The 20,008-nt window shown below is 42.6% G+C and overlaps 1 non-coding gene across 7 annotated transcripts in view; it reads right to left on the bottom strand.

Annotated features, from left to right (window-relative positions):
- The window catches only part of LOC115945580 (uncharacterized), a 125,923-nt gene that overhangs the window by 10,738 nt on the left and 95,177 nt on the right, over positions 1 to 20,008 (bottom strand). For all 7 annotated transcript variants that reach the window (XR_004079887.2, XR_004079890.2, XR_004079886.2 and 4 more), the window contains one exon: positions 12,392 to 12,449. This is a non-coding gene — a transcript (uncharacterized protein). The remainder of the gene's footprint in view (positions 1 to 12,391; positions 12,450 to 20,008) is intronic.

Genomic DNA, 20,008 nt, shown 5'->3' with positions numbered 1-20,008 from the left:
TGAACTCAATACTGCACAGAGCCTACCCCTGAACCTGCAGGGTCAGCTGCTCAGCTACAAGCCTGAAGAATCCCTGGACAGCAATAAAGGCAATGGGATGTTGTGATCCTCTACATGGGACAGGTCCCAGCCTGGTGATTGTCAAGAGCAGTGCCTCAACTTGCAGGAAGCTCAGGCCTTCCCTTCAGTCATCACTTCCAACTCACCTTCTGCTCTATCAGTTTCACCCTCTCTTCATTCCTCTCCTCCCTGTTCTCTAAAATGGCTAGGTCGTGTTTTAGATGCTGTGTGTCAGAGCAGAGGTGCAGCTGCATGCACCCATCCTGCCCCACTATCGCATTACGATGCACTGCAGAATTTTGGGGTTGAACACTTCAGTACATACTTGATTTGAGAACAGTGTCCCATGCATCCCAAAGCTTTTTTGCTTTAGTGGGGCTTTTGTTTCACAAATGGACACAGTTAACAGAGATCCTGGAGTTGGGAAGTAGCTTGGAATACTAGACTATTAAAGGAGCAGCAAAAAGTGATGAGTCTGCTCAAGCTGAACTGCCATTGAGTAGCTACACTCTTCTCAAGACAAACAGATGTGTTATTCTGTACAAACAACCCAAATACTTAAAGATTACTTACAAATATTCTGCACTAAAATCCACAGTGGCCTGAGAGATTTAACTACTCATCACCAACAATAAAGCTTAAAGACTAAGAACTGCATTTCTGTACCTCTGCTAAGCATTTACAAGACTCCCTCAGAGCAAAAGCCTTTAACTCCTGAACATAAATGTGATAACATACAGTTGTGATGACTCCTAATGTCAGAGGTCAATGGTTTAAACCTCGTGTCCTGTAGTTTGTCAACTCCCATTTATCCTGCCCAGCACAACACTGGCCCATAAATCTTCCAAAAATGTGTTCTGATCTTTCACCTGCAGTAGATTAAAAATAGCCCAGAGCAAGAGCTTTTAGCATTTTGTCATAGCGATCTCTCTGTCAAATGGGATAAATAGGCAGCTACATGGAAAAAGAATGAACCAACCCAGAGACCAGATAATGAGAAAGTCTGAATTACCCTTCCAAAAAGTAGGAGTTCTACTCTTGCTGGAAATCCCCACTGAGCTCCCCCACAGGGCTGCTGTGTTAGAGCACTGGACAGGCTGTGAGACTCACCCAGTAAGGCACTGCTTTCCTCCCCTTGACTTCTCATTCAAACCTCACAGCAGACCCACGAGTTCTGTTTGGGGTTTGTACCCTTCAGGCACAGTTTTGGGCAGAATGTCCACTTCAAGTTTTACTTTAAAAAAACAATCACTTAAGTGCTCATTTTGGCCATGAAGCATCTGGAGAGCTCTTCTGAGCACCAGCTGCCTGAAGTGAGTCAAGTTAAAAGCCAGACAGTGAATACTCTAAACAAAACCCCTTCCTCTGCTGAGCTTGCTGAATTACTCTGTTGTTGAGCCCTGCAGCTCTTCCTTCTAGGTATCTTCTGGTGATCTTGCAGCAATGAGGTGTCTATCACCCGTATTAAAGCATGCAGCACCTTCTCACTACCAGTACAAAGAGAATCCTGACAGTAAACTGTCCTGATCTATTACCATGACAAGTGTAAGGTCCTGCACCTGTGTCGGAGCAATCCCAGGCACAGCTACAGGTTGGGCAGAAAGGAAATTCAGAGCAGCCCTGCGGAGGACTTGGGGTGTTGGTCAATGAGAAAATGAACATGAGCTGGCTTCAGTGTGTGCTTACAGCCCAGAAAGCAACCATGTCCTGGGCTGCATCAAAAGAAGTGTATGACCAGCAGGTCGAAGGAGGTGATCCTGCCCCTCTGCTCTGCTCTCGTGAGACCTCACCTGGAGCATTGTGTGCAGTTCTGGTGTCCTCAACATAAAAAGGACATGGAACTGTTGGAACAAGTCCAGAGGAGGCCATGAGGATGATCAGGGACTGGAGCACCTCCCATATGAAGACAGGCTGAGAAAGTTGGGGCTGTTCAGCCTGGAGGAGAGAAGGCTGCGTGAAGACCTCAGAGCAGCTTCCAGTATCTGAAGGGGGCCTACAGGGATGCTGGGGAGGGATTATTCATTAGGGACCTTAGTGATAGCACAAGGGGTAACTGGTTGAAACTTAAACAGTGGAGGTTTAGACTGGATATAAGGAAGAAATTCTTTACTGTTAGGGTGGTGAGGTACTGGAATGGGTTGCCCAGGGAGGTTGTGAATGCTCCATCCCTGGCAGTGTTCAAGGCCAGGTTGGATGAAGCCTTGGGTGATATGGTTTAGTGTGAGGTGTCCCTGCCCATGGCAGGGGGTTGGAACTGGGTGATCTTAAGGTCCTTTCCAACCCTAACTATTCTATGATTCTATGAAATCCCATAGGCATTAGAGGCCAAAGGGCTCTGACAAATTCCAGCTAATGTACACTGAACAGCACAAGTGCAACAGGAGACAATTTCCTGCCTCTGCTCTCAGAATTACACAGGGTCTCACATCCCTGCCTCATCATGAAAATCCAGTGGATCCCAGTAATAGAGGCCAAGACAGCCTGTCCTCTACTTCTGTCCCCATGCTTAGTCACACATTGCACTAAGTTTCCATTTATAAGTTTATATGGAAGCAATAAACTATTCACAGATGTTATAAACATTTTACAGGTCAGGGCACTACACACATCAGGGTTAACAATTATTTACTAAGGCAGCTATTAATCATTTACAAAATGTATATGAATTGAAACTCAGCATTTACGATGTATAATGGATGCTATCCTGGCTGCCACACTGGAGATGGGGCCAAGGATCTCTGCAGTTCAAAAACCAACCACACTTCTGAGGGTAGAAACAGCCCAGATTCCGAACAGGAAGCTGTGACAGGCTCACACCTACCACAGGGTGGATTCACAGAACTAGTGAATGGGAAGTTAACTAGAACTCCTTCTCAAGTAAACCAGAAAGTTGCCTCTCCAAGAGCATATCAAATGTCTTGGTCCTGAGTTTTCCTTATCTACAGCTCAGGTGACCAGAGCAATTGGATGCCAGCCTCTCACTGGTACAGACAGAAACAGCTGCACTGAAGGAAAGCAGGCAAGGATATCAAGTCCCTTAAATTTTCAGCATCTTGTTGTGATTGGTGCTTTTCTTGCATATCTGGAAGGATACAAGTATACAAATAGCTTTATTTCTTTGACACTTTCAGTAGGGTGAGTATGAAAGTTGTAAGTGGTACTGGTATTTTTATGCACCTCAAATGCATCTCTATGCCACAAGTGATACCTGTTAATTCTGTCAAAAAAACCCAAACATATTCTCACCTCTCTTGCCCCACAGACCTGGTTTTCTCTCTTGCAAGCAGCTGGGACTCTGGGGAAGCAAAGCCCTAAGCCATCTGGCAGAAATCACCAAGGCAAGTTTTTGACTCACTGTCACAGGTCATGACCTACAACCACTGCCAGTGTTCCAGGGCTTCTGGCTCTTCGACTTCTCTTCCCCAAAGCAAACACAAATACAAACTGGAAAACTCCTGAAGCAAAGCTCTTCCCTCCTGGGGCTGAACGTCTGTCACCTCTGCAAGATCACACTTGGTAACAACTCCACAGTCATTGGTTAGCTGTCAATTCCAGTTACATCAGCGACTACAGCAATACTGAGCAGTTGAGGTTGGAGGGCAGGAGGACAGGTGACCCAGTATTCCTTCCACTACATTTACTCCTTGATTACTAACTGTGTTAGCAGACAGCATTGGTGTCATTGCTGGGTTTCTATTCTATGGATGACTGAAATATGGTATAAGTGCACGTGATTTGAATTCACACTAAGGAAAAAAATCCACAGGGAAAACCATATTTCAATTATCCATAAGTCATCTTCTTGCATTAAATCGAGTCAGTGAGAGTTTACAATGCAGTGCATCTGCACAACAGCACTTTCTTCAGCACATTTTCCTCTGCCAATAGTTTTCATGTTTTAAAACTTTGTGTACTACTGGGAAACTGGTGCTTCCTCTTCCAGTATCACCACCTGCAATAGGTGCATTGAGCTATGTGACATCAGAACCTATTTCCATCTTGACAATTACATTCTGTGTATGCATCCTATAAGATATATACTTATAAGGTAAGTCAGCCAACCTCAGGTTCTAATCTGAGGAAACATTTAAGCATATTCTTAACAAAGTAAAAGACTAATTGTATTACCACTGAATTGGACTATACAACTGCTTAAGCATGTGTTTAAACACTTTTCTGAATGGAACCTGTGTTAGCATATGGGGCAGACCAGTCTTTACTGTAACCCTGGAGATACAAGTGTCCAGGCTGCACTTGTGCACTCTGATAAGCGCTAATCTGATAAAGACCTAACCACACAGGCTCTATGCGTCAGTGAAGACAGTGTGGCAAGTGGATATTACAAGGATACTGCTTATCTAGCTGAGAACAAATGAAAACTCATTCAAAGAACTTGGTGCTTTTGAGATAAAAGCTGAGGAGGTCTTGAAGGGGGCCAGGAGAAGATGAGGTTATCACAGCAACAGGCAGGCTTAAAAACCCATCTCTTTATTACAGTGGCAATTGAAAGATAAAATTACAGACCTCCAAAAGATGTAGAGGTGTCTCATTTCAATTTAAATCATTGGCCAGTGAAAATACGGATTCTCATGGCATTGACTGTAAAGCATGATTGAATTTATAATACACCTAAGAAACTGTCTGTTCCACATTAGCTTTTCATGAGTTGTTGGAACAAATGAATCTGCAAACCTTTAGCTTATAAAGGAAAAAATCATAAGGGAAGCACGCTCCATATTTCATACAGTCCCACACACAGAGACAACACCTAGAAAGCATACTGTAATCCTCAGTGAGACAGTGCCACTGACATACTTCAGGAGGTTGTCTACCTGTGCTCAGGGAGCCTGCAGATGTACCAAAATGCAAGCTAGTCTGGGAAAAGGGTTGCCAGAAAAGAATAACCTGCACACAGCACAGCTGGGCAGCTGCTAACAAAGATCCAAAGCACCACCTCCCTGAATGCTGCTCACGTGGACCCTTCTACAGGGATACAGGGAAAGAGCACGCTGCCAAGTGTCCAAGGCTGAAGCACAAACCAGTGAAGCAGCTAATCTCAGAAGCCTCCGGGCTCAAGAACAAGCTGCAGATATGTAATTATGCACCATATCAGCATTTATCTGACTTGAATTCATTGTTCCAGGCAAAGTTAGCTTTGGTTACCCAGAAGCTTTAAAAGAAGGGAAGAATTCAAAGTTATCTTTGACTTTTGCTAGAACTGGTCTGTGCATGACTGGGGAAGCTGAAGTGCAGTTCAGAAGCTGTAGGCTTCGCTCTACAGTGCTACTTCCCAAAGAATGCTGTCCAGAAACATCTTACTTTGATTTTATAAGGCTCATCTCCAGTTTCACACCACTGTGCAACTTAGTGTAACAGGGCAAAGACACAGAAAAGGCTGGTCCTCCTCTCATTTGTTAAAAATAAGTCGATTTATGAAATGCCTGTAATGCCATGAAAATACTTCATAAACATTCTTTGGTCACCTACATTTTGTTCTCCAGATCCTATTTCAAGCTTTTTTCCTACCCCAAGAGCCCCCTGTTTTCACTGACAGATCTGAAAAGTGCTTTTGCTTCTGTGGTGGAACACCAGCACCAAGCAGGAGTCCAGCACCACAGAAGAACCCTTTGGTTTGGAGCAGGACAACAGTTAAGAAATCTTGGTTCATCCATCATCTAATGAACACTGATCTCAGCTAACTCAGTGGCAGCTACAGGGACCCAACACCTTCAAAACTAATGCTCAATATCTTTCTAAATTAAGCCACTGATGATTAGTTCTGATATTTTAAGCAAAAATATTTCCCTTCTCAGACATGTCAGGCCTAAAGGAAATGTAAAATAACCTTTCCTTCCTCCTAGATCTTGAAAAGCTCTCTGTGACAAAGGCCAAGCCCTGCAGAAAGCCTGCTTTCTCACCTAGTGAAACAGCACTGGCCAGTTTCATTTCCCCAGCACTAAAATGCTTCAGTTCCCAGCTTTACGGAAGAACTGCAGCTCTGAGCTAGACCCAGGGGTTTAGGTTCTCAGGAGGTTTATTTCCCACAGCTGCTCTTCAGCCAAGCTGTGAACGAACCTGAAAATTCATTTGAAAACCTCTATGGTTTGTCATGCTTTCACAATTACATTACAGCTCTTTCCTCAACCTTCACCACCACCCCCTGCAGGGAATTCCCCCAGCACATGGGTAACATTTACCAGGAAGGCTTCTAAACCTTGACGAGCATTTCATCTCCAACAGTGCAATAACTGGCTTTCAAGTAAGTCTGGGAAGTTTTCTTTTACAAGCTCTGTGATTTTGTTATGGAAGCTTGGCCTGCTGAAGTTCTGCTCTGTGAGCTGGGTTGGGAGCCCACTGAAGCAACTGGAAGGACTCACATTCATGCTCGTGGGCTCCAAACCTTCAAACTGCTCAGGTCTGTCACTTTGACAGTGACTCCGCACAGAAGTGCTCTATGAGCTAAGCTAAGGGCAACTATCCTAAGAGGCTGAGTTAGTGGCTGGGGTTCCTGATGCAAAATGTCAGATGAGCCACTCTAAAGCTAAAGCAGGTCTCAGTGCAACAGTGTTGGACTTAACTTTTCACCAAGTTTTATTTACATTAGTCCTCAAGTGATCTCTGAGGTCACAGCATTTGCACATCAGAGTAACAGTCACAATGGAAACCAGTAAACTGACATCTGCTTCATGTCTTGGTTTAAAGGAGCTGTGAAGCTGCTCAAGCAGGAAAGCCTCCTGCAAACGTGCAGCTCCTATCACTGGAGTGGTTATTTCCCTCATGTCTCACTTACACATTCCACTTTTCAGCTTTGCCCTGTAACTTGTTCATCATCTCCTCTAGCCACACCAGAGGCTCTCATTCACCAGGATCACTCAGGCCTGTTTACTACCAATTCTTTGTTACAGGGTTAAGATCCTACCAGAGACTAACGTGAAGTCAACCCTCAAATCCCCACCCCAGAACCCAAAGACAGACATACTCATTTTGAATTCATACTGACAAATCAAGCAGATTTCAAGTTATTCAGAAAGTATAAGCAAAACCTTGCTCCTTGTCATCATATTACAATTATATACTAGATATAAAATATATCTTACTGTATTAGATGCAAGTCTAGCTATTTATCATCAAGGTAATCAATTGAAACAACTGTAAAATGCATAGCCACAAGAACTGCTAGTTTCTGACAAACACATACAAAAAAAAAGATGCCCACAATCTATATATTGAGCCCACATTTTTACAACATACAAGTGCCTGAATGTTACATTAGCCACTACCCTGCATTTCATGGACCCTTTAAATAAATACAAGGATGAACCTAGGACACTCCTTTCCTAGATTAGCTCTCAAAACTGGAGTCTTCTGAGGGTGGGAAGTTCTAACTACATAAAAACATAGCTCTAGAAAAGCACATAGAATCATAGAACAGTTAGGGTTGGAAAGGACCTTAAGATCATCTAGTTCCAACCCCCCTGCCATGGGCATCTTTGATCCTCCTTTATAGCCAGCACATCACAAAATAATTCCTACTGTTCAAAAGTTGATTACATATTCACACACACTGCTGCATGAAGTTCAGGACTATGAACACCATTTTAAATGACCACAAGTATTTCTGCCTGATCAAAGGCAATTACTGAACACAGAATTGGCTACCATGACACTTGCTGGAGTGTAAGTTAAAACAAACACATGTAAACAGCTTCCTGAGTTGTGTTCAATTATCCCATTCTTTCTCTGAAACAGGGTGACTGCATATACACTCCTGACTGGGAATTGTGTCCAGCTTCAAACCCTACCTGGGAACACTTCAGAAAAATACCAGCTGGCATGGCCAAAATTCTGCCAAAAGCATTCCAGCACTTCAGTAGTACACTATCATATTCCACATTTGAGGAACATTCCTGGGAACATTCCCAGGCATCCTTGATTTTACTAGTACACACTCAGCCTAAGATTTCCAGATGCTTGCTAGAATAAAGTTTTGCTACTTGGCCACTACCTTCTGAACAGAGAACCCACACAAACCAAAAGAATCAAGGCTTTTTTTATGGCAGAAATTAACATTACAGTTAAGAATCCTTCCTGAAAGGGATTCCAGGGCCAGTTTGGAACAAGCACCACTCAGCACTCACCAGAAAGCCATATGCTCATTAGACCTTTATTTTACACCCTCACTTTCTGACTGTCCTGGGATAAACACAACAGCACTTGTAGATTCTACACAGACACCACAGGCAGGAGATCTTAACTTTGGAATTCAAAAAGGGATCTCAAAGAACCAATCAATAGCAGCTGTAACAAGAAACACTGAGGAGTGTCTCTGCTAGTGAAAGCACAAGCAAAACAATGCTTCCTGCCCACAAGTCTCCAAAGCTTCCCTTTTCCTGCTTTTCACTCTCTTAGTCCCTTTCAATCCATGCAACAAGGGTCTCATTTTAACAGAGAGAACCCAGTTGTAGCTCTCACACAGCTACACCTTTGGGTTGTAACCAAAAGTTCTATGGAAACAGTGTAATACTTGGTGATGTTTGGGAAGGGAAAGAGATCAGGAGGAACCAGCACAAAAGGACACAGAGCATCTTTTACCTGACACTGGGTATCTGTTCTAGTGTTGCTTTCATTTAGCCAGCACCCAGAGGAACATGGGGAAGGAGCTGGCACCACAGCCTTCCTCACAGCCTACTGAGTGGAGGAAACATCCTGTCCATTGTCCTCTTCCAATGGGTCTCTATGTAACTCCTGCTACACTCACCTTGACCTGCTAGATATCTATTTGTGCCCTAGAACACAACATCTTAAGGTCACACAGCATTTTACATAATTCCAATAGATTTTACCACAGCCTCGGAACGGATACATCATCATCACTCACTTCACAGCACAAAATTAAGGTGGTTTTGGTTCGTGTTTTTCTTGTGTGTTTTTTTAACATTCCTTAAATAATTTGGTTAACAAATCACGCATTTGAAACTTATGCAAAAAAGCACTATCAGAGAAATGTATTCACAATAATTAATCAGAGTGTGAAACATTTTCTAGAGAGAAACAGTCTTGAAATGGCTTAAAAACCTTGAGAAGTCTTTGAAACAATAAGACAATTTTTGTTTGCTTCCTTTGATTTCTAATTCCTGGTGTACTTGGATAGCATTTTCAAGAGGTTTTTATTCCTCCAGCTTCCAAAGCCACAGAAACTCAGCTTTTTAAACATGAAGCTAACAGTCCTGTGACATGACTCTGGAGGGGGGCTTGACAAAAGCTCCCAAGTATCACAATGTTAAAAACCAAAGAGTTGGCAAAATACCTCAGATTTGAGGAGGTGAAGAAATATGAGTGGCACGAGACGGACTTGAACAGCTGTACATACTTCAGCTCAAGATTCTAAATTTTCTGTCAAAATATTGCAGTGAAAAACCAACATTCTCCATGGAAAGCAGCTATTTTTGGTGAAAATGCTATTTTATCAAAACTCTATTTTCCATTAAACACAGTTTTGACAGAAATTTTTCAACTCTCCTTATTCAGTGTTATGCTCTGTAGTTGGAAATGTTAGCAGTTTTTTAGGCTGTCTCTACAACTGCAAAGATTTATAAGGACTTGGCAAAGATGGAGAATGGGAAAAAAATCTGATGTAAGACTAAGATCTCTGTCCTTTCCTATTACACACAGCCCTGGAAATGATCTTCAGTGAAGTTTAATAGAATACATGACAGTGACACAGCACAGCAATGCTGCTTCAAGAAACCTGTTAATATGTCCTTTCATGGCTTTTTTTTTTCATTGGATAGTACTGGCAAAGCATCTTTCTTCTATTAGTAAAGCAATGGAGTCTTTCATTTTAGCTTATTGAACTAGGGGGGAATTCTTCACCTAGTCAAGTCCTGGTACCACTGGTCTGGGAGCCCTGTAGATGGAGTTGCACCTTCCTCAAATCCTAAAGAAAGGGATTCAGTACAGGACTATGCCTACTTGTCTGTTGGAATTATGCTGTGCTCTGAAGGCAGGTTCCTGCTGCTGCCTGCTTGTATCATGTTACAGCTCAGTCTGAAGTGAAACTGGGGGGAGAAAAAGAATCAGCGTGTGCAAATCAGAGGTATTTTGAAAATCAGAAACCTGCAATTGGGGAAAAGGAGAAAGAAAGCTGGAGAACTCCTGAGCACTGTATTTTCTGTAGCACTTTTAATTTTTAGGCTTTCCAAAATGTATTTACAGGGTTTCGGGGCTCTACAGCCTCCCCATTGTCTGCTGAACCTTGCCTAAACTAAGCAAGTACTTAGGCCAGGTTGGACAGGGCCTTGAGCAACCTGGTCTACTGGGAGGTGTCCCTGCCCGTGGGCAGGGGGGTTAGACCTGGATGAGCTTTAAGGTCCCTTCCAACCCAAACCATTCAGGGATTCTATGAACTCAGCTGATCTCATTAGTAATGAGGCAAAAGAGAAGCTACAGTCATGACCTTCACCCAGCTTAGTCCTGGCCTTTGCCCGAGACTGAGAGAGCCACACGGTCATAGCTGCTATGAACTAGTGCAACATAAAGGTCAGTGGAGCCACACAGTGTCACAGCAACTGAAAACGTGCTATAGATTTTGCTGCCAATATTAGAATACATGTTATTCATGCGCATCCTTTCTCTTCATCCCCATTTTGGATGAACTTATGCAGTCATGATTAGTAGCAAAAGTACCCAAGCTCCTATTCAGTGACTGTGAGACAAGAGTCAGTCTAAGAAATCTTTTTAATTGGACACACTTCCTCATACAGCCAATTTGCAAGATAGGTATATGTCAGCAATAGTAACCCATATACAGAGTACTCTGGACCTAAAGAAAACAGAAAACCAAGTCTGAAGGCAGATGTGAGAAAAGGAAAGTTTCTATATAACATCTCTCCCTGATTCCACTAACTAAAAAATGATGCAGGGAAACAACAGCCTGCTTCCAAATCGGAGGGATGTGTACACACGAGCACACACAGACGCATATAGGATTTTTGCTAATTGTCTCTATGGAACCCCTAAGTATCCACCAACATTAATATAAATCCTTCCTTCCTGCAAGCCAGCATTCCCCAGCCCCTTCCATCTCTCACTTCCCCCACAAAAATGACAGACTGACTCTAATCTCCCACCTGCATAAATCTCCTACAGACAACCACAAATATTTTAGCTATGCTGATTTATGGAAGCACGAGCAAGACTAAACCAGGAGATCCATCCTCCATGCACAATGACTGATGGCTTGCTGCAAATCTTTCCATTTAAAGCGCTGTCACTTTTGCAGCTCCACAGAGAGAGAAAAAAAGAGGAATAAAATAACATGCAGTAATGCAGCTTATGGCAGCTCCTGGGAAAAAAAGCATTTGTGCAACCTGATTTCTTCCAAGTCCTTCTGCACAAAATCCTTCCTACTAACTGAAGAAACTCGATTGAGAGCGGATGTAAGAACAGCTGCAGGACCCCATCAGCTCTCCTCCAGCCATCCCATTTCTGACTTTAACTGACCATGGCAATCTTGATTTACAGCCAACAGAGAGTTGTCTTTTTAGCCAATGCTTTTGTACCCATGGATTGGAAGAATGAATGAAAATGGGGACTCCTTACTCAGATTCAACTACGACAGAAAACACAATCAGGCTGTAGCTCCTGGCTCCAGAATAATTAACAGCAAAAAACTCCCCAGATCCAGTGGACTAAGCTTTGAAGGCCACAAGGCACTGGGAATATCCCTTGACCTCACAGAATACCCATCACAGGCAGGATTAGTCTGACAAGAACAAGACCAGGACCACTGAGTCTACTCATGGCAGATAAACAAAAAGGACACAAACTGTGCATAAGAGACCTGTCAACATCTGGTTCAGCCTCTTCATGCTGCCTAAAGGCCCCACAGAGGCAAGAGCTTACAGAGGAGATTGAACTCATTTAGCTGCTCTGAGCCAAGCTGTTTTAAGGTTCTTGTTTTGCACCAGGACATCAACAGGGGCAGATAATGTTGTTGTGGCAACACATTATTACTGTTCTGCCAGTTGCAGTTTCAAAGAGCTGGGCTGAGACCTGAAGTCACAGAGCAAATAAAGGGATTTCTGCATTCTCAGCTCCACCAACACCATTTTCCTGGCACTTCCTCTGCACCTTCTCTGCAGTGGGCTGTCTCTTCCACGCAAGCCTGTTGACAGCCACAGTTTCACCTGTTGTCACAAGCATGTCAGTAGTAATGTCTAACTGAACAGCTGTATGCTTTCTGCTCTACTGCAACTAATTGACTAGTAACTAAAGCCTTACAGCAGGATTACTGACCATACTCCTTTTGTATGAAATTTAATTGACTTACCAAAAGTTTTGCTGGGTTACAAGTCATTTGTTTTCACATCCTCGCTCCAAGATATTAGCTGGAAAAAAAGAAAGAAAGAGGGTTAGCTGGTTAAAAAGAAGAGCAACGGGTATTTTATACCTTTGGAATGTATGTCTGAAATGCAATGGTTATTTTAGGGCATGTTACATTGTCTACACGGTCTATTACATGGAATTCTGGACCCAATTTCCTCGCCAGGCTCTGTGAATAATCACTTCCTTTTTCTAGACCCTAACTTCCTCAGTCAGTAAAATGGGAAAAATTACACATACTGTCCTTGGAAATGCATTTAAAGACAAACCTTTATATAATGGCTAATTGTGCAATATCATGAATAAAGGAGGAGAAGACCAGCTGCCAAGTAGCTTGGGCCATATCCCACCCCTATCAGTGACAAAGTTATACATATTTGCTTTAGGTTCCTCATTCAAGACTCACAGGTGAAACTTGAGAATACCTGTTCTAACAGGAAACTTTGCTTTTCTCTGCTATGAATCAAACCTGAAATGACACACTGGTAACATTTTGTACTTGTTTTTACCGGCTTGTAAACCCAACTCAAAGAATATCCTTATTTGAGAAGGAAAACAGAAAATCCTCAGAACTTGGCGACAGACACTCCAATGAGGCCTAAGACTTAATTACACATGGATCTGCTGGTAAATATCACCTGGATTTTGCTCTAAAAAGAACTTGGTCGACTGCTTGCAGATTTCCTTGGGTCACCTGCTTGAAGCAGGAAATAATGCTTGTATTAAGCAGGATCTTAATAAGAAACAGTACAAAAGGAGATTAGAAATAGATAAATGAGGATCTTGAAAAGTTTGGCAGTGGAACAGAACAATCATCAACATGAGGCAGCAGAATGCTCCCTACTTCCCATCCCAACTGTTTTTTAGCATGGAGAACTTTTCAGTTCATGCATCAGACTGAGAGCCACTGACTTGGACAATCCTGGCAGCTGTTTGCATTTCACACCAACAGTACAAAACAGTAATCTCTCAAACCTGTTCGATATGGCAGATGCTGGTGACCAGCACTACTGCAGACCAGGTGCCCACACAATGGCACAGAAGCACGACAAGGCTTAAATCAACACTCTCAGAGTGGTACTTTGCTCTTTACATCTCAGAATCCAAGCTGCCTGTCTCTATGGCTGAACTGTGATAGCTTGGTTGGGCTAATGAACAGATTCATTCTGCTATGGCAAAAAACCAGAAGGCAGAGACTTGGACAAGCACAAATTCTCATTAATGTACTCACTGTGAAGTAGCTACCACCAGGACAAAATGAACAGAGCTTTGGCTTAAATAGCCCAGACATCAAGAACAGTTCCAAAGAGGCCTACATAAAAAAACTGCATGGTGGCAACTCAAAGAAGAAAATAGAAAGGTCTTGGTCAAACCATGAAACATCAAGGAAACAGAAAAGAATATCAAAAAGAGTCTACTGCTTTTCTATTTCTGCTAGTTTACTTTTGGACATGTGGGCAATGATTTCAAAGAGTTGTATGTAATACTACAAAAGCCTTGGGTTATGTGTGAACCCCTGTGTGTCAGAACTGTAGAAAACAGTTGTACAAGAAGGTGATCACTATGTGAGAAATACGTGTACAAAGCACAGACAGGTGTTGGGGTCAGGGTTCAGGACTGAGCCTGCCAGACACAAGAGCAGAGCACCACTGCTAACAGGAGCCTTAGCTCAAATTCTGTTTATCATCTGGAGGGAATCTGAGCAACTTTTGCTGAAAGCTCTTGTTTTTCTCCAAACAGAAAGATCAAGATCAGAACTTGGGTGCACACACAAGGTAAAACAAAGGACCCAACATATATTAACTTAAAATAACAATTACTTCAATCGACAGCGCCATGCCAAGACATGTAGATGAAACATATTTCCATTGTAAAATCTATTCTGTCTGCTACTAGCATTGTCAAGTGCATTCAGCCCCTTGGTAGCTCAAGATGATTCCATCACCGATCCGTCAAAGGCTAAATACAGCTATATGAGACACAGAATATAGGATGTGATCACTTAGCATGCATGGAAGCGTGAAAGTAAGCAACATGCTCATGGTAGTCAGGTTAAAGCATTATTTAGCTTGTTAGATCACATTCCCACATGGTTTGTAACTACACATTAACAAGTCAAGACAGACACTCCTAAGTTTGGCACTTTGCAGGAAGGGTTCAGGAGGGATTTTCAGCGACGGCAGCAGCAGCAGCCGCTGGCAGCTCCCTGCAGCTCTGACTGCAAGCTCACAGCTGCACGCATTGGACCCAGCCTAGTTGTGGTGCCGTGTTTGTATGAACATCCTGCAATAGTCCCCCTATCTCCAGAAAAGCAAAGAAAAGGTACAGAACAGGGTCGAAAAGAATGATTTATAAACAAGTGAGTGGAAACCACTCTTTTATGAGCTTCCTTTTGCAGACTATCCCCATCAAGCCAAGGTATGATGCTTTCTGATTTAGGCTGAACATGCACTACCTGCGCTTGCTGAACTCAAGCTGCTAGTGCTCACACAGAATGAAGTGGGTGATCTCGCTACTCCACATTCTGGAAGGTAGAATAGAAAAATAAATGAGGGGTCTACAGTGTCTTCCCAGACTTGACCTACTTCAAAGAAAAACCAGGAAGAGCTGTGGCAGGTTCACGCTGGGAAGAAATTGTTGCTGCTTCCAACCCACCATGCCAGACTGCAGGATGCTGCTGCGAGGTCACCTGAACAGATTCACTACAGAATTCAAAGCCACAGAGTGACCTATTTTATGTCTGATAATGAAATAAGATGCTTTCAGAGAAGTACCTGGTTGCTGACTGCAGGAAAACCTCTGCGTAGTTAACACAGCCCTGCACAAGTTTGTGTTGAAAACTTCAATCACACAACCATGCTCACTTTTAACACATTACTTGCTTATGTGAGAGACTTACCCCATAAGAAGAGACAAACCACACAAGGATGAAACTTACCAGGGTCAGTTTCTAATCTCAGACTCCTGTAAATCAAAAGTAACTCCTTAATCAGAACATTTTAAACCAGAAGTTAAACCAGGCATGTGTCTATACAATTCAGTAACTGGTGAGTGCCTGTCTGAGGAGTTCTGGAATTTTCAGAGGAGGTTAGGTTCTGAATTAAGAGCCAGGATTTTCAAACCTGAAGCAGCAATTCTTGTGACAATCCTATTCTTTCTGACTAGCAGCCCCTCCACAAAGAAGGTACATTCTCATGGTTCATACCAAAAAATTAAGACACATTTTCCAAATGAACTCAACTCCCAATTTAGGTACCTAAATGATGCCGAATTACCAAAACTGTGTGTGACAAGAGCTGCTCTGAACCTGTGTTCCGGTTTCGTTTGGTCCATAGAAAAATGGTGTTTTGGCAAAATCAAGAAGTTTCACATCAAGAGGAGAGCTCCTTCGTCAAAAACCAAGAGACTGCTGCTTTCTGACTTTCTGTGACTCCGATTAATTGTTTGTCATTAGAATTTACCACTTGGAAAGCTGGTAGAACTTTAAGCATACACAGACTCTTTCAATCAGGAGTTGTCAGTGGTATTGTTTCATGATCTACTAAACCTGGAACCTGTTCTGCTATGGACCTGTCATCTCCTGCTCTTGCTCCTTTTGCTGAGCCACAGCAGTCAGCCAGATCATGAAGCTCATATGGCAAGGGAAAAAAAACCCCTTTGGATTTCGGCCTCCTCATCTTGGCGACCAACAGCACATTCATGCTGCCTGAAAAAAGGAAGGGGCAAGAGGAGATCATTTGGAGGCAAAGCCAACTTAGACCAGCTTGACTGACAAATGAAACTGCACCCTCAAAGAACAAGAAACATGGCCCCAGGAGAAGAACTGCTTCTCCCTCTGCTCTGACACTCTGTACCAAAGTAAACACAAACTGTCAACTGCTCTGTTCTGACAGTGGAGATCTGAGAAACATAAAATACAGAGCCCACACACCACAGCAATCCCCATCTCACTTCTCTTTGTTTCCACCCAAAGCCTGCATGATCTCACTGCTGAAGCATTGATCTTGGTTCTGTGCACAAGATGGGTGGATACTGGCTGACTTGTTAGCACATTTTCCTCATGCTGCTGGGTACACTTCCCTTAGCATCCAATATTTTTGGTTTTGCCTTTAAAAACAGCATGCATAATGGAAAGGCTGGGAATACTTTTTGTGCAGAGGAGAGGAAAATGTATTTCAAACTGAGCAAGAAAGCTCCAAACACAAGGAGGAAAGGTTCCTGCGGGAAAACTGTGGACAGTAGTTTGCACATGTAGGAAAGTTCTGATAAATGGGGAATCTATAACTTTGCAGCCTGGATTTTGTCCCCTGTATAGGGACCAAGGACACTGCTGGTATGCTCCAGGTGTGGATTCTGCATGGCAAGAGAGCCAGATTTGTTAAGTATCAGCTGAGCATGCATCTGCCTGCTCCTCTCACTGCAGGTTGCAGAACTGATGTTATAATAGGCAGACTTCAAACTGCAAAGAACACTCCTTTAAACACGAGGGTCAGATGGTTCTGATCAAGAGAAAATAAATCAGAAAAGCAAACAAATGCACTCAGTGAGCCAAGTTTCACCATGAAAGGCAAGAGGGTCTTTTTTCTCTGCCTGCTATTGCCATTATTATCCTTAAAGTAATGGTTCTGGAAAAGAGATTTCAACATATGCCATAAAAAAGCTATGGCAAACCTACAGAGCACATTAACCAGAAGGAAGGGCAAACTACTCTGGATGTACTAATGAATGAAATGATTTAATAACACCAGCGAGTAGAGCTCACTTATACACACTTTCAGAAGCCTTAGCACTCAATTTTACTCACTTGATAATTCTTGACAGCTGTTAAGATCCTTTCCAGCTATCCAATTAGGGCAGAGGAATGGTGCAATTCCAATAATTAATTTCAGAATTTGTCAGAAAATTAGAGAAAATCATCATGATATTTTTTTTTAAGATCTCATATCTGACAGAAAATACTTCTCAGCGAGTGGTATTAAGGAAACACTTGCACATGGTGACCAGGCTGCAATCTGGGTAAGAGCAAAACCACCATGGTTCATGGGGTGGTGGAAGTACTTCTCAAGACAGTCACAGACAACTAGGAAGGTCTGTTGCAGGTTTTATTTTTGGCTTGGTTAAATGTGCTATATTAGATTATCAGATGTACTGCAGGGAGATAAAGCAGTATAGAACAGAGACAAAATCTGGGCCACTTAATGAAACACCTTCTGTTGAATATTCAGCTACACAAAAGGTCTGTATCCTGCAAACCTCCACAAGGCCAAGCGGAGGGTCTGGCCAGCAAACTGTTGCTTGTATTTATTGATGAGTTCATTTAATTAAGTACAAACTTCTTTCCATCTATGGATGAAAGTGTAAGCAGAGGGACATACTTCACTGAGAGCTGGGCAAAACAGGGGCCAGCTCTTTGTTTTACTCACAAAGGCAGTTTATGCCTCAGCTCAAGAAAGACTTGACCTCCAGATCTACTCGCCACAACTACTTGCCTTGCACCAGGCATGTGGCCTCAACCTATAACTGAACAAAAAGAGACAGCTTGGGAAAGATGGGACATGCAGAGCCTTGTAGGTAAATTTGGAACGATCTTATGTTGTGTGATCTTCATTTCTACTATTTATTTGGCTTCAAGATATTTTTGCAGTATATCGAGAGCTAACATGAATGAGCAGTTTACACAAAGAAAACTCCCGAGCTCAGTTTCTGTCTGTGATACCACGTTTGTTGCAAACATTGACAGGTCACCCTAATTTCTGCATATAAAGTAGATTTAAATAACAGTTTCAGATGCATTGCAGAGCAAGATGAGCACACAGAGGTAAGCTGAGGTTTGTAAGGTGCTTCAGAATCCTTCAGCCACAGGTACTGAAGAAAATATTCAACATGTTAGAAAAATTCCAGTGCTCAATAAGCTTTTTTCCATTACAACCGGGAAACTCACACATCCAAAGGATACACTGCCCCTTTTCTTGAACCAAATTAATTTGTGTTACTCCTGCAGTCACAAAGCCTGATGCAGTGCTTACATCCAAGCCCTTGGCCTGTCTGTTGTGGTCACCAGAAAAACCTGACGTTTATTTCTCTACAGGATAAGCCAACCACATAACGCTGTAAATGCCAAGAACAGTGAAAGTACAGGGCCTGAGAAACAGGGACTATGCTACTTCACTGGGCAGACAGCTAACACAGAACTGCTTGAAGCAAGGCAGGGAATCACCAAAGATCATGCCATGATCTTGGTGCCTCCTACAGTGATCCTCTTCCTCCCTACCAATGCTCATGGAGCTGGAAGATAGCAACAGCTCCTGTGCTTGTCCAGTGGACAAGGAACAAAAGGCTCAAACAAAATGGCCACAGATGGAAGTTGCTAGGTGGTAAACTCCACCATCTCAGCTTAAGAACAGTCAGCTGTTCTCTGCGTGGCCAAGATACCGAATCACACTCACAGTGCAAGGCAGACAGAGGCATTCTGAAGAACAATGAAGAGATCTGAAGTGAAGATACATGTTTCAAAAGGCTGGGCCAAGTGGCATATGCCTGTCCAGTAATTCCTTCTGTCTTCATCTTCTGAACTGTGTAATAGCGTGTGACTAATATCAGTCCTCCCACTTCTCCAGCCTAGTCATTTCAGCTGATATTTTAAAGTGTACCACACTATGTGCTGACATGCCTCCACCCTCTGCTAGCTTTCCTGTTCTAGAGAGACAGAGAGAGAGTGACTCATGCATCTCTCCTACTATTCAAGCCTTTTAAGCGAATTCAAAGGAAAGTTTTAAAGGTGCTCTCTTGCTTTGGGGATGCTTGGGTGGGGTTTTCTGTTTCTGCATGTGCTTGTTTTGTCAGGTTCTACGTCATTTTCCAACCTCTGTGATGCTGAGACATTTTAATAACTCATGAATCTTTCTGACACTGTGAAACTGCAATTTGGAAATGTCAGCCGTACCCACTGGTAAAGGCACTTGTGGATGCCTATAGGAAATTAAATGGAAAAGGAGAAGGATGGTAGAATGAACTTGCTAAATGCCATGTCTGGCTTATACTCTATTTGACAGCCATAATTAAAAGCTGAAGTGGTAAAAAGAAGAAAGCAAAAATCCTGAAAGTGAATGCATTTTAGACTTGATAGCAATGCTAATGGACTTCAGAATGTGCTGAAGAAAAACAAATACTGCACATTGTTATTTCAGTTCCAGCATATTTACATCAGATTTAAACACAAACTATTTTATCACCAACTCCAGGTATCTTCCAGAGATAGCCATATAATGGCTACAAAACCCAAGGTAGAAGAGCAATCAAAATGAGCAAAGAAACAACAAAACCATCAGGAAACTTGGACTTGAAAGTGCATCTCTAAGTTTCACAAAACTTGAGCTATTCTGAAGCTGTCAAAAGCAGGTGAAAATCCTCATCAGGAAATAAATGAGCTGACACTTCGCTTCTTTACCACGTAGAAGTGTAACACTAATAAAACCATAAATTATTTACTTTAACTCATGTAAAGAAAACTTGAAAGGAATAGAAAACAGCCCTTACAAGCAGCTACGTAGAATCAAGAAGCTAA

The sequence above is a fragment of the Melopsittacus undulatus genome, chromosome 12 (assembly GCF_012275295.1).
Source record: "Melopsittacus undulatus isolate bMelUnd1 chromosome 12, bMelUnd1.mat.Z, whole genome shotgun sequence".
Lineage (NCBI taxonomy): Eukaryota > Metazoa > Chordata > Aves > Psittaciformes > Psittaculidae > Melopsittacus > Melopsittacus undulatus.
Note: the sequence above shows the minus strand (reverse complement) of the source record. Positions and strands in the feature narration are given on the sequence as shown.